Raw genomic sequence first — 12862 nt, forward strand, 5'->3', positions numbered from 1 at the left:
GGTGTGCCCGGACTGACAGCGTTCTAGGACTGACAGCTCTCTTTATACCTTTATCTCTCTCTTTCTCTCTCTTTCTACTTTATCCTATCACTCCCCCTCTACTTCCCTTCCCCTGCACTGGGTTGTATGCAGGTGAGCTCCCTGCCGAGCTCAAAATATCCCCAGTGAATTTCCTTTCATTTTCCCGTCGCAAACCCCCCCCCCCCCCCCCCAATGTTTCGGGTTCGTATGTATAGGTTTGGAGTATATGTTTGCTAGCATACTCTTAACTACTTAAAACTAGCACAGTGGTTGTTAAGATAACAACCTGTAAACGAAATCGCATGAGGCAGACTTCATGGATACGAGTCTATTTAGGGGTGAATGCAACGCGATCTCTTATGTACAAAGAAATTATGTACAAACTGCACAAGAGCGCAAGTCAGAAGCTATAGCAAGCGAACACTACGTACTTCAAAGAGAATTTCGGAATGCATTTTAGCGAACGGTTAAAACACAGTTGTAGCATTTGAATACATAAATAATAAAACTTTTTTTTCAATAGGAGTATCCAAGAAACAAATCATTCATCAGCTTCCCGATTTAATTAGAAACGTAAAACAACAGCATGTCACAGGCAGCAATGTAGCGGCGGAACATTATTTCGTCTTCTGGCTTCTGAAGGTCGCCATTTCAATCGCGCAATCGCTAGAGTACCCATTCACGGCAAAGCATACCACCTTTGCGTAAAGCAGGGGCCGCACAAACACGCAACAAAGATGCTTTCTTCCTTGCTCGCCTACCAGGCGCGTAGCCAGGAATTTTTTTCGGGGGGGAAGGGGGGGGGGGGACGGCAGTCGACCAAAAGATGGGACGGGGAAATATGTAGGCAAGGCTTCTTGCGCGTTGTTTTTCAAACGAAGCTTGCAATAACAATCAGCGTTCCCGGCTCTGGGGGAAACGCCGTGGCGCGCAGCACTCCTGCACCGGCGGCACGGCGTAATCGCCCTGCACCGGTGGCACGGACGAGTGTAGATCGTCGCCATCCGTTACACGGGCTTAGCTGAGTTTGTAGATATAGCGCGTCGTTTACAAGGTATGAATAACGCTGAAAAACACGGAGCATCTCTGCGGGCACAAACGCCCGCTACACGCGCGACCGCGGAAAGCATCTGCCTGCACGGTTGACAAGCAGCCCACTGTGCGGTGTATGCACGATACGGCACACACCGCAGCAGCTAAAACTTGTCACCACCCGCCAGAACGGGACTATTGCTTAAAATCAGTTTGCAAGTACGTTAAAGGGGGTGATAGTGCAGTGAAAGATTACGCGGGGGATCGTCGTCGTCACGGTCTCGCAAAGCCGTGTCTGGATCACGACCGGTCGTGGTATGGATAACCGCGGCGATGCCAAGCCCTTTCCCAGACCCATGCCCAGACCTCGGTGGGACGAGTTCACCGCGACAGCGCCACATGCCGAAACGCTAGCGAGCCGAAATAAGTCGTCATTGGCAATCTTCAATTATTGTCGTTAGCGAGCATGTTGCGTTTAGAAGCCCCCTATCTTGCCTTCAAACGCTCGTTTCCGCTCGTTTCCGCCGACGCGGGGACGGCCGGAGCGACGAGCTGTTCGATGCGGGCCGGCCACCCACCGACCCCGCCACAGAACAGGAAGGATTTTACGATTTTACTGATTTTACCGATTTTACCCCGCTGAGCGGTAACGGATGTAGTAGGCGGAGCTTGGCCGTCGTCTCCTAAAAAAGAAGCGTGGCGTACCACCGAGCGGAGCCAATGGCTGCGCGCTTCTCGAACCAACCCTGTTTCTCTAGCGCCTGGTCGGTGACGTTTCCGCTTCCACAGTGCTTTGGAGGCGCGGTGAAAGAGGAAATTCGCCAGTCCTGGTTGCGGACCCTTTTTAATAAGCGATAACTCGGCTAATACTGATTGCGGCAGGACGTTCTTTGCATAGTACTCTAACGATTGCGCACGTAAAATCGCAACCTTTGGGGCCCTGTTTAGGGCCCCTTTAATGTAAGTAGAGGGGGCGCGGGGGAGGGGGGGGGGGGTCGTTTTTCTTAGACGACTTGATATAACCCTCGGTTAAGTTTTCAGAATCGCAAACGAAAGCAACAAAACAAAGGGAGTTCCGTGATTGGAACTATATGCAAAATCCTTAAGCATAGCAATTGGGGTACGCACACTGGCATTGAGGCATTTCTGGTCCCACGCTGTGCCAACTGGTTGAACCTCCGTCAGGTATGTTAATGCTGGCCACCAATTCAGGTCCAGCGAGTAGAACCAACTAACGAAAATTAGTCCCATTCGATAAGTCGTCTCAAACTATGATCGTTTGGTATGAGAGCCGTTTCATTATCCTTGTGTTTAATTTGTTGCATATGTGCGATCCTGGATTGACGCATAATTTATATAGTTTGCCAGGGCGCCGGAACAAGGGGTGCAGGGGGAGTGTCGGTTCCCCTCATTTGCAGATGGGGTAGCACGTTCCCCCACTAAAAGGGCACCGGTATAGGCTTCTGTTGAGCCACAGACGGCTCCAGGAATGTTCGACTTGTTTGCAGAAGGAAAAAAAGCTAAAGAATCATACGATAGTCGCTCCATCCCTATCCAATCGCTTGATCCCCAGAGTCGGCAAGCGTGGCAGGGGGCGGCAGAAGGTTGGTTAGATGGGCAGATGAGATGAAGGAGTTTGCGGGGATAAATTGGTCGCAGTTAGCACAGGACCGGGATAATTGGAGATCTATGGGAGAGGCCTTTGCCCTGCAGTGGGCTGTTGCGACATTGATTCCCCGAAAACCTGCCTTGGACCCTCAGTCATCGAGTTTCCACGAACCAGCGTATTCACAGTGGCGACTATGCGGCTACGTGGCTATACATATCCGTCATCGACTTTCCACGAACCGGCGCATTCACAGGACCGAACTATGCATCTACTTGAACTATGCGCCTTTCAGCGGCCTCGTGGCTTCTCAGGCGCCAACCGCTAACAATGGCAAGTGTTAACAATGGCATTGCTTGGCGCCCTGCACTGCAAGCCTCGGCGGCGTGCCCGCGCCTCTTTGTCACGCCCTTTTGTGGCGTGTTGTCTTCAGAATATTACCACCGGGGGATGCAAGGCGTCTTCGTGGTAGTGCAACATCGCCAGGACAAAGGGGGGCTCTGACCCACGGCGGATTGCCACGGCGGGAGCAACCTAGCGCTCACCTAGGAGAGGAGCGGGTCTCTCGGGCGTGTGTGTGTTTGTGTGTGGGGGCGCTGCCATCAGTGCCATGTTCTGTGATTGGTGCATCCTGACGTCAACCGGAGAAAAGGGGTGAAGGGGAATGGACCCAACGTGCCCTATTTAATCTGGCGCGCGCAGAAGCGCACTGCCCGTTCTGATTTCAAGGTGTAAATAATTGTATATAAAGTTTTCTTCTTCTCCGTCAACTTCGCCACGCCATCATGACTGCCCCGGCACAACACCCACCTCGGTCCACAGCAACCACGCTACCATGGTTCGCAACAGTGGAGTCAGACCCTGGCTTCCCAACAGTGGAGACAGCGGTGAAATTCCCAACAGGGCGTAGATAGGATGACGACGACGACGATTATGATGATGATGATGCTGATGATGATGGTACTCGCTCCAAATCTCGCGGGTGCCGTGGCTATTTAAACGACCTTCGCCGCCTTTATGAATGGCCCCGCGGTGCTGGAAAGATGGCAGTTTCGACGTACCCCGTTTTCAACAGATATATTTGGGAAAGGCCTTCGTATGAAGCATTTGTAGCGTTAGCCTCCTGTCGCCAATATGTGCGGCTTAGCAGCGCATCGATGCCGGTCGTATCTCCTTGCCCTTTGTGTCCACCCTGTGTGAGCTATATTCTTTACGTGAATGAGCTGAGATATCTTAGGAAATTTTGGGTTCCACAAGGGGCTAGGGTAATCAGTGACGCTCTAAGAAGTTGTTAGCAAAGGTATTATAAGTGCGTACGTCTTATAATACGAAATATGAATGTATCTGTATCGTACTTACCACTGCACACAAAGCAGTTTTCATAAAATAGTGGCGGAACTGACAATCAGAGCTAATCATTACGATTTTAAAATAAATGCGCCGTAGTGCATATGGTACCTACTCGTAATACTACAGATGCTCCAATATCGATTTCCCCATATAATAAACTGGAACATTACCAATAGCGTCACTAAATAATTTATTTAGTGGCTCTAATTACCAATTCGTCGCACTGACCCCCCTGTCATAAATTTGAACACACAGCATAACTTATTTTAACTTGTATTTGTATTTTGACATTTTACTTTGCCATCATTTGCTGTTGATTTGATTCATTGATTGTAGGGTTTAACGCGCCGACGCAACGCAGGCGATGAGGCGCGCCGTAGTGGAGGGCTCCGGATTAATTTTGACCACCTGGGGATCTTTAACGTGCGCCGAAATCTCGTACACACGGGCGGGTTTTTTTTTTTTTTTTTTTTGCTTTTCGCCTCCATCAGAAAAGCGGCTGCCGCGACTGGGAATCGAACCCGCGACCGCGTGCTCACCAGCACAACGCCTTAGCCACTGAGCCACCGCGGCGGGTGCCATCATTTGTTGTGTACAGTAGAATCTCGATAAACGGAAATCGCTTAAACGGAATAACCGCTTAAACGGAACAGTAGCCTGTAAGTTGGTTGGTGTTGTATTCAGATAACGTATTAAAACTCTCGGTAATCGTAACTAGAATTTCTGCGGCACCATGTAAACGGAACCAGAAAGGAAACTTGGGAAATCCACTGGCATGAGAATCAGCTTTTTACGGTTCCGGCTGTTTCGTTTTTATTTTTTTTTCTTCCTCGATGTTTTTTAGCCTCGTTGGCCTCGTAAGCCTCCTCTCGTAAGCGGTTAGCTGTGTCAGCGCAACGAATGCAACATCGCAGTTCTTGTTCCAGTCGTTCGGTCTCGATTCAAGACGCCGAGGTTACAGGGCTCAGCTCCTGCCGCCTCGATCTTTTGGGTCATTGTGGTGCTATTCGCGCTTCATTACCGCGTTGCCGTCTTCTAAATTCCGTGGCTCGTAAGCACTCGCCAAGTTGAGGCCTCTAGCCTCCGTGAAGATGCAGTTGCAAGGACTCAAACAAAAATAATTGATGAATTTTGTAGTGCACAGCGACTCATTGTTGCCAAATCAACTTTGTGAATGCTGTGCCTAAACCTCTTGTAGTTTTCTTGCTTTCTGAAAAACTGTCAGCTACACCCACATTCTAGTGCTTAGAGGTCCATGAAATGGTATTAATAGTGGGTACGCACATAAACGGAACTCCTGTTAACGGAACTAATTTTTTCGGTCCCTTGAAGTTCCGTTTATCGAGAGTCTACTGTATATGCCATCTTCTGGTAGCATTGATGTGAGGGCCCGGATTGTAGGTTCGCAGTTAAGAGACATATCTGTGCTGGATGTGTGTACGATTAATGCAATTTTTTTTTTCTGTATTCATGTATCCCCTATCCTGGTTCGCGGCGCAATTGGGAGAAAGCGAGAGAACAAAGCTTTAATTAAAAAAAATGGGTTAGCGACGGAGGGTGGCGGAGGACCAGAGGTCTGCCGCGACCGCCAGAGCTCGGGAGCTGACCAGCACTTGAAGCTCATTGTTCGAGTTCAAGACCTAGCCGAGACCAGGGTCACGGGCCACGACACGGGCGTTCGATCAACTACCAGGGAGCGTTCAACCGCCAGGGAGCGCAATCTAGATACAACCCCAGGGACGCAGCGCTAGCCACCCAGGGACCAACGCTGGACAAGCTGCTCAGTCAACAAGGGCGCACCGCGCACAAAGAACCACGCCAGGAAGGCTCTCCCAAGGTGAGGCGGGCAGATAGCGGCCTCCAGAGCTGACGATAAATATGGCGCACTCATGACACAACTGCAAGCTGAAAACACAGTTCTAGGACAGGAGCTCGCAGAACTATGGTCCTTGTTAACATGGTCGCCTTCACCTTCCCCGCAACAACTTTCCCCCGCTATCAGGCGCCCCCGCACTTCGATCCCTCCCACCAGGCGGTGGTGCAACTTCCCCTCTTCCCACAACCCTCCCCGCCGCCATGTCGAGCCAGGCAACGCCAGCAAACCCCGCGCCATTTATCACTCGAGACGAGGTGGTGGGAAAACGTTCTGTCCTGCAGCAGCTGACCTCCTCGCAACAAACGATTACCGTGCAACTAAATAAGACCATGCAAGCCCTCAAAGATATGCATGCCAATTTCGTGGAACGACTTAAGAGAATTGAATCATCTCACAGCAGTGCACTCACGTCATTACCTGCCTTCCAAAGATGCCACGGAAGATATGGGTCCTCATAATAAGGATAGACGGAACCACGGTGAAGCAGTATTTTAACAGTGGAACTGCCACGGTTTCCGCGACAAACGCCAGAGCTAATCCAGTATATTACAATTCAGGAAACACCCCCGCACGTTATCACGTTACAAGACACCACGCTTTATATCACCTTTCAAGCGGATTGCACGCGGGTGTTACACACGCTGGTATCCAGGTCAATCACCGCTATATAGCACCCCCTACCACTCGCAGGAGCCCCAGGCACATGCCTAGAACTATTGTCCGCCAAGGGCTCAAAGACCTCCTTACCCATCTCCCATCTCAATGTATACTGCAGACCCAAATGTTTCTCACAGTCCTTGAATGACACGCTGGAAGTGACTTTAAAGAAGGCAGGCAGGCAACAACTCATCGTCACTGGAGACTTCAACGCTGCGCACCCACTTTGGGGTTACACTTACGCTAATCCAAGGGGCAACTACCTTCACAATTAAGTACGTACATAGACGAGAAAGCGTGGCTGATACTCAACGGGCTCAGCATACCCACTCGCACGGGCACGAGCGCCTCTCGTGGTACAACGCCAGACCTCTCCCTGAGCAACCAGCAGGTGACGTGCGTATGGAGATAACAAACAAGAGGCACTGGGCAGTGATTATTGTGTTATTTAATTAGTCATTGCAGGACCATGAGCTATTCCGCCCAGTGGGACGTGCCTCCCTGACAGATCGGGCCGGTTTTAAGTAAATGAGGTCATCGCGGAATGCACAGGGCATCCTAGATCCGATGGAGGAAGATCAATATTCCGCAAAAATAACCCAACTTATTCAGGACCAGGCCGCCTGTACTACTCCCTTGCATACTAATACCGACAATCCCTGCGTAGACACACACCTTCTACACATATGGGAAGCTAGACGCAGCCTGCAAAAACGCTGAAAAAAGCAACGACGCAATAAAAAACTCCGCATCCGCATTGCGCAGCTTACTGAAAAGGCGGCAAAATATGCGCGTGAACTTTGCCGCGAGAGTTGGCTAGCTCCCGTTGTGACGCCATGGGCAACCATGTGAACACGTCAAAAACGGAAAATTCTTCGTTACCTTTTGGACCCCTCCACCTCTACACTCTAATCCTGGTAACCCATAATGTAACTTCTAAACGGAAGTAACCTATAAAATAAAGGTTACAATGAATCCATTTTGATGTTTTCTTTATCCCAGTCCATTCTAAGGGTTACAAGCGTGAAGTTGAAAGCGGTTTATAGGTTACACTAATGATTTATAGGTTACATCAACAAAATCTGACATGTAACCTCTAAGTTGTAACCTATAAAACGCCCTGTAACCTCTAAGAGATGCTCGTCGCACCTTCTCTCCCGGCGGCCGTTGATTTCTCCGTTGCATGACGGGATATAGAGAAATGGCGGCGCCGGCAGGCCCGGTGGCGGCGTTTTCGCGCCACTCGAGCCTTTTAACCGCTGTGATACCCTTCGATGAAGCGAGGATTGCTGTTACAAGACTTATTTGTCGGCGTGAGTCGCGGAGGCTGCGGCAAGCCCATTTGTGACTGGCAGTGCTTCACGGCCCGCTCTTCTACGACCAGCAGCAAGTTCGCATGTTGGACCAATGCCCCGGCGCCAGTGAAAGCGAACTCGGTGAGTATATTCCCGTAACGGTTTCCGTATTTTCATTGGATGTATGTTTTCGCTGGGGGCTTTTCAATTTAAAATTGCGGCATTCGAGAGGGATTTTCGTTACCTGACTGGTTGCTTCGCTGGACGTTTTCTGTTGTCCGCGACGGCAATTGAATGAAATCACGGGCTTGCGTTCGTTGCGTCAGACTAGAGCGGACGATCGCGAAAGCGCAAATAACGGCGCCCGTGACCTGCTTTCTGCTCTGTTTGCGCGCCTTCGTCATGTGTTGAGCGTTTTGTTTACGCTGTTCGCTGCATCGGGCGCACTTGACCAGTTATTGGCCCATGTAATTGTCAGGTAGCTCTGTTTGAATAATTGAATTTTTTCCCATTAAAGTCTTATATTATCGCGCTATTCTCTGGGTATTATCATTTTGTTTCAGTCGTCGGGAAATGTTCATTTTTCTCGCTGCATATATTCGAAATGGTGTCCATTTTATTGGTCTTGTAGTAATATATCCGGATAAACACAAGGTGTGTGCTGCAGAAAAGTAGTCGACTAAATGCTGCCCGAAATTTCTAAACTCACTTTTGTCCAGCACAAGCCTCTTTTTTGTGAAAGTTTGCCTCACGGCACAATAAAAAGTTTTCGTATGTACAACACTCTTCATTTTTTTCATTCTTTTCCTTGAGTGGGTAAATTTGGTGTTAGTCATTTTGAGACAGCGGGCCATTTCCACCATATTAAGTGGTTTATTATTCTCATTCGCACAAATCAGTCGTTTATTTATTCGCGTGGTATTGCAGGGCAAATGATTGTCTCGCGTGATCCTAGTGTAGTGCAGTAAAGCGACTTTACAAAAATGGTGGTATGTATGAGCCAGCATGCAGGCTGCTTGATTGTTGTTTTTTGATGATACAGAAATTGTGACGAATTACACAGAGACAGGTGCAGGTGTAAAAATGGGTTCTGCACCCTCATCGGATCCTGGTTGTTCAAAAAGTGTGGTTGCATCTGGCTACCTATGCTATGACTTATCGGTACTACTGTTTTTTCTTGCAGGCAGTGTTCCTTGAGCTGACAACCAGGACTCCCCTGCGTATGACACAAGTTGAAATGAAGTCTGATTTCAGCGGAAACAACGGTATGAAAATGCAATAACTAAAACACACTCATTCCAATATTCTTTGTAAAGATGGCACCCAGGCCTGCACAGACAAAAGAATGATTCACTTCTAAAAATGCGAGGCCTTTCTTCAAGTGTTATGATGTTATATTTCGTATCTTATTTTGCCTCATGTTTAGTGACTCTTTCTATCAGTTCGCTACTACATGGACGTTATGAATTCACATAACGATTTCCTCAGCATGGAGCTTTGTAGTGTTTCAGCAACTCTATCTATTATATAAGATGCGTGGTTTTGCAGAGCCAACAAGAACTCTTTTTCTAAAATAGCTCTGTAAGAAATCTCCAGTTGTTAGTGAGTGCTTGTGCTGTGTTCTTTTCTTCGTCTTGTCAAGTTTGAGGTGTTCTTCCATTATGAATGTATACCAACTGCCCAGCTCTAAAGCCTATTACATTTTAACAAAAAGAACCCTTCGAGTCATTACAGGTACATACCTCCTGGGAATGCCACTTAAAGATCGGTGCAAGTTCTATATGTATCCTCTCCCACAACACATCTGGACGATGAAAAAACGTAAGTTGGCGATTCCTTTTTACTGATAGCCGAGGAAGAACCCACCGATAAGAACACTTTACTTAAATGAAAAACGTTTCGGCTTCCACGTGGGATCCTTGTTCAAAATGAAACTGCCAGTACAAGGGGGGGGGGGGGGGGGGGGGGGGGGAGGAGGATGTTTAAGTACAGCCAAAAATGTGACGCAGGTGGCGTCAGCATCGTGAAAGCACGTTTCCTGGGTTTAGTGCGACGTTCGCTCTGTTGCGTGTACTAGCGATTCCACATGAAGGCGCGGAAACGTTTTTGTTTTCTTTTTTGCAAATGTATGTCAGTTTATCTCGTAGCCCAAAGTTTCTGCCTGTTCTGGGTGAGCATGCAGAAACATTTCGCGATATATACTGGAACACGGCACGATTAAATTTCGGGAAGGTTGGACAGTATGACTAGTGGCTTCGCGTTGTTCTGAACAATGCGGCCAAATTACTCTGTAACGACTACTGAAATGATGTGAAATTATTAGGAAAGGCCGTAAATCACTCCTCTGGTGTGGCCTTTCATTTCATTCTCTGGTCTCCGTCTTCATTTCCGTGCAATATATTTTTCGTACTTCACATGCCTGTGGTTTGGTGTGAGGGGCTTATGGTTGCACTAGATTTTGTTCTTTTTCTGAAATTTTCTGTAGATGGCTCTTCAAGGTGGGGAAATCTAAGTGACGGCCCCTCACATAAATACCTCCATCTGCGGCAGCAGGGAACAAGATGACCGCGGGAAATCTTCAGCGTGCCCTGATTTTGTGCCTGCTTGTGTACTACGTATAAATTGCGAAGCTTATCTCTAAATTTTTCCAAGCGCCTTTTTTCATGCAGGAAATTATAGATCTCATTTAAAGTTTGTCCAAAAGACAGATTGCAATCGGCCTATGAACTTGTTAGTGCTGCATAAAAAACGATAACTTGGCGTGGGAATCAAAACTCAGTTGGAACTGTAAAGAGGAACCTATAATATTAGACTGAGTGAAACAGAGAATGTAGGGAACATAGCCATAAACACTGCTTTGTATGAAAAAGTGAATTTGTAATAAATGTTCTTTCTACTTTCCCACATTCTGCGTTTTTTCTGTGGGGAACCATGACAAGAACGCTGTACTGGGAAAGTGCACCCCTGAGAACCATCTTATAAATGTAGCTCAAACTCGAATTCGTCTGAAATTGTTCAATGGCAGTATCCAAACAATTTGAAATGCTTTGCATACATCCGTGCAAATATTGAGGTAAAGAATTTGTATATTTGGCCATGTTTGTGAAGCTGTTCACGCAACATTTACTAAATTGGTTTAATAAGGATATATGAATAAACCGAATTTTACCTGGAAGTCTAAAGCAACATAGGAAACACCAATTCGCACAGGAATCCGCACTCGTCCAATACTCATTAAGGAACGATAATAACGTTTGGGTGGTTCGCAGCTTTGCTTTTTAATAAATAGTCCACAGGTGTTTCATAATAATAAATGTGAATGTTCAAAACTACTAATGCCAAACTTCTGGAAATGTGCTCCTGTTAAATGCGCAAATATGTGTGCATGTACTGCAATTCTCTTTTGATAACCATGGCCTAGGTTGTCAGACAAGAATTTTTGGCTTAAGGCTATGTTATCATAACTTTGGCGTCCTTTTGAAGTATGCTATCAAGTGCATGTTTCCACTCAAGCTTGGTTTCACTAAAGCCTAATGTTGTTTAACTAAAGCTCAATTTACCAAAAGACCTATCATGCATGTTTGAAATTGATACTGGTTTCGTAAATGGCACAAAGCTGATGCAAACATCAAATTTAGTTATGCCTGTTTATAAGACTTAAGCGTTGGCAATACTCACGAAGATTTTTGGGTGACAACCTGGGTAACGATTATCGAACAAGTATTGCAATGCATATATATTAAGACAACATTTTCAAGCTTTTTGGCACTGCTGTTTTAGGAATTATAAAAGTAACTTCTCTTTTAGCCCCAGTCGTGTGGCCGGCAGTTTATTCAAGGGACGAAGAAAAGACACCCGACGCAAAAGTTTAGACGGCGCAATGGACAGCATGGCCGCACATATCTTCCACTAACGCAATGTTTGTTTACCACGCGGGAAAGGCGCCTTCGGGGTGTCGCCACAGCGGCACCGGCGAAAGCGCGCCTGGCGCGCAACATCACACCTTCCAATTTTTGTGGCCTTGGACGGCGATAGATATAACTTATATAAAGGTATACATGGTGAAAGCTGCAAAGTAACCGATAACTGCGTAACCCTTACGTGTATACGTATATAAAGGTTACGAAGATATAGGTTACATTTGTACCTTATAAATTATAGGTTACAAAAATTCGAAAATGTATACCTCTATTAAGGGTTACCCAGCTTAGAGTGTAAGACAACGTCACTGAACCAAGTACGGGCCCTTCTGCACAAGCACTCAACGGACACACTTCTGACGAACCTCGAGGCGAAATTCTTCCCGCCCGGTCCGCAACAGCGCCACATAGACTACGATGACGAGCCAAACCCCACACTGGATCAAGACATCGTCATCTCGGAGGTACGAGCGGCACTGGCCCGCTTACGGAAAAACACGGTGCCGGGTTCCGGTGGAATTTCAACAGGCTACTAGCCAACCTCCATGACGACTCCCTCGTGTCCCTCACCACGTGCCTCAATAAAGTGTGGCGAGAGGGCAAGATCCCTGCCTAATGGATTAAACTCACCAAAGTTCACCTCAGTCCCGAACCGAACAAGCACCCCTCTATTGACAACCTCCGACCTATCTCGCTAACATCCTGTGTCGGAAAACTCATGCATGGAGCATATCGTCCTCGCCCGCCTCCAACGTCACATAGACGATCGGGATCTCATAACGGCCTCTATGTGAGGCTTCAGACCTCGCCTCGGCCCCCAGAACATCCTCCTACAGATTAAAGAACAGGTCATGACCCCGGCCACCAAACACTCCTCCACAGCAATGGTGGCATTGGACTTCAAGGGGGCATTTGACAATGTGTCTTACTCGGTTTTTTGGGCACACCTGGTAGAGCTGCATTGTGGGGAACACACGTACGCATACGTGCGACACTTCCTCACAAACAGGCAAGCGGTGATCCACGTCAGTGAAGCGAAGACCCATCCCACCTATCTGGCGAGCAGAGGCACTCCACAAGGAGCAGTACTGTCGCCAAGGCTCTT

Source organism: Haemaphysalis longicornis, unplaced genomic scaffold (genome assembly GCF_048455015.1).
Source record: "Haemaphysalis longicornis isolate Haplotype H1 unplaced genomic scaffold, Haemaphysalis longicornis Haplotype H1 scaffold_3, whole genome shotgun sequence".
NCBI classification, from domain to species: domain Eukaryota; kingdom Metazoa; phylum Arthropoda; class Arachnida; order Ixodida; family Ixodidae; genus Haemaphysalis; species Haemaphysalis longicornis.